At 34.7% G+C, this 3,061-nt stretch overlaps 1 protein-coding gene across 1 annotated transcript in view; it reads left to right on the top strand.

Moving 5' to 3' along the window:
• The window catches only part of GPC5 (glypican 5), a gene marked incomplete at its 3' end in the record, with an annotated part of 683,933 nt that overhangs the window by 570,208 nt on the left and 110,664 nt on the right, over positions 1-3,061 (top strand). The window lies entirely within an intron of this gene.

Below are 3,061 nucleotides of genomic sequence, written 5' to 3'. Positions count from 1 at the left end.
GGACACCCACCCAGCAAAAAAAAAAAAAAAAAAAAAAAAAAAAAAAGCCTTCTGAAAACGACTTTTTTTCCTTTCCTCCTCCACTCCCAATGTTCCACCCGCCACCCAAACACTTCCATTTATACAGAGGAAAACAACAAAGTTCAAAAGGAGGAAATGAACTGCCTAAAAGTTTTGTTAGTTATCTTTCCTTCCCTTGCTCACGCCCAGCTGGTGGAGAACGTCCAAGCCATTGTCTGGAGCTCATAGGCAGGCAAGGGAATAGGAACGCACTGTCAGAATTCCACATTGGAAGTGGTCAGTGGAGCTGGTCCTGGGGCTGGCTTGCTGCAGGTCATGTAGCCTAATTTATGAAATGGAAATCAGGAGCTTCAACTATTGGACCCGTCGCGTCAGTACATGCTCAGCGTGTTCGCCGAGAGAGGAGGGCTTATATCCCTTCTTCTGTCTGTGAGGCACTTCCATCCTCTTTTGTGTAGCATACATATGCCTATTATATTGTTTGGTTTTTATTTAATATTATAGATAATTATCTCCTTATATAGGACCAAAGTTCCATATTATGCTTGATATTTCAGCTAATGCATAGCTAAGCCATTCTCATTAATACCTCAGGCAGTTTATAAGGTAAACTAATACTGTCTATATCTGTCTATACCTATCTGGTTAGCTGTCTCTCTGCATATGTATATTTGCACACAAACACGTGTGTATGTCTGTGTGTGCATATATACAGTTGCACATGCAACACTGAAAAAGCTGCACCCAGTCAGTTTTTGTGAATTTCTTTGTTTTGGGGCTTGTTGAATCAAAACTGGTGCCTCAGAATAATTTTTTTTAAAAAACTGATGTAATAAAAATCTTGGTTTCCAGATAGATTTGTATGATCCCAAATTAAAAACAATATTCTCATGGCACTTCTGAGCAGGAAGTGGAATCATAACAAAAATTGTTGCTTTTAGAGAAAAGCAAGAGGCCCAAGGAACAGAGAATATTTTCCCCATACACCTGTCTTTCATTCTTAAAATATTCTAAATCCTTATTTTCCTCAAAAAGTGCATATTATTGTAGAAACAAAATTTGTATTCATAAAGTTTACTCATAGATATGCAAATATTTATTAATAATTAGTCTCCATTTTCTTTATATACATTTTTCTACATTTGTACATTGTGACAGTATATGTATTAGATGGTAAAAACCTAAGTCCAGAAGCAGACTGATTGGCTTTTTAAAAAATGTAAACTCTTTGAGCAAAATAAGGTTCTCAATATTTTCTCTAAGGTAAACAGAGATACAGTCTTAAAGGTATCTTGTGAAATAATGATTTTCTTTCTTTTTTCTTTAAGTTAGCCAAGCTTCAAGCCAAGTGGATATTTAATTGATTAAATAATCATAGAAGCTACAGGTTCTGAGTGCTATAGAGCCATTGCAGATAATGAAGTCCAAATATCTTATAATTGAATTATATTAATACTTCAGTTTCTATAAGCATACCTGCTCTAAGAGTAGCCAAAGCCAAACTTAATATCTAGTGGGAAGATATTGTCTTAAAAACTCTTCACTTTTGTTAGGAATATTGAAAAATTATTTTTGGTGAAAACCAATGTAAGTAGCATTCATTACATGGATGGCTTGATTTATGGATTACTGTATTTTTGGAGTTGAAGTGCATAACCAAGATTCCTTCTATTAAAATGTTTCAAAACTATGTGACTAAAAGATTCAAATGGCTAGGGGTTCAGTGATCTGTTTTAATTGCATGGCTATGTAGTAATTTTGACAGACGATTCTAAGAATTTTAAATCTTTCAAGTATTTGTTTGAACTATCACCATGTAGCCTGCCAGTCTTCACAGCTGACTGTAAGCATAACTTGAGCAGAATTGCTGGGATTTTGCAATCATCAACTGAATTAAGTTATAGAATAGGTCTTTATTGAAATCATGAAGGATTCATGTGAAGATAATTGAGAGTCATCTCTGGTATTTTATCTCTGATGTTAATAAACATATAATTTCCTTTTAGGAGAAAAGGAAATAAAGGTTCATAAAGTTATAACTGAGAGAGAAAACTTTTTGGTAGTTTTAATTTCTACATATGCCATTTTTTTACATAGAGGCTAAATTGCATGATATTCCTTCAGAAATTGGTCACAGCATATTAATGCCATACATTGTTCAGTGCTTAAAATGTGCAGAGCAAGTTCAAAAGCTTTTCATTCTCGAAATGTCTCTCTAAGGTTGGTGGCTGTGGATCATTATGGCTATTTAACACTTTAAAGGACTGTATCTCATTACATGTCATGTCCCATGACTGCGTGGACTCTTCTCAAGGGAATTTCAACAATTTCTCATGACGTAGGCACTAAACCCACCCATTCATTTGACAACTCAGTGAATGCATAAGAGCAGTGAATGGACTTACCTGACATCACCAATAAGGGATAGATGGGAAATTCAACACTGGACCCAACGAGGGCAACTACTCCAAGAAAGACGACCTTCCTTCCACTCTAAAAAACCAATATTCCTTATCCCCTCTCACCTAGAACACTGATATACAGAAGTCTTGTCATCAAAATGGACACGTAAGAATGAACAATACCATAGTTGAAATAATTTTTCAAATTGCTTTTGAAATGTAGATGTCAATAAAAAATAATAAACATCAATAATGATATGTGTCTATATGGAAGGAAAACATCTAGGTACTGCTGGCAGATTCCTAATGGTAACTAAAGTTGCTTAGCTGACTTTCTGTTATAAGCCATGTTTCAAAACCGAACAAATACTATGTGATGATTAACATTTTTGAAATGTTTTATACCTGTTTGTATTGGGGGGGGATCTCATTAGATAAAAAATGAGCTTCTTATGACTCATTAAATCAGTAGCACTACTATAAATCATAAAACTGTTATAAGGAAATAGTTTAATATAAAAACAGCAGGTCCAGCTGTTTAAATATCATATGGCATATGGGGCTCAGTAATTGGATTCAAATGCTATCTGCTAAGTCATTTACACTTGTGTTTGAGTGCTATACTTCTATAGGGAAAG

Source organism: Lipotes vexillifer, unplaced genomic scaffold (assembly GCF_000442215.2).
Source record: "Lipotes vexillifer unplaced genomic scaffold, Lipotes_vexillifer_v1.1 scaffold256, whole genome shotgun sequence".
In the NCBI taxonomy this organism is placed as follows: Eukaryota; Metazoa; Chordata; class Mammalia; order Artiodactyla; family Lipotidae; genus Lipotes; species Lipotes vexillifer.
Note: the sequence above shows the minus strand (reverse complement) of the source record. Positions and strands in the feature narration are given on the sequence as shown.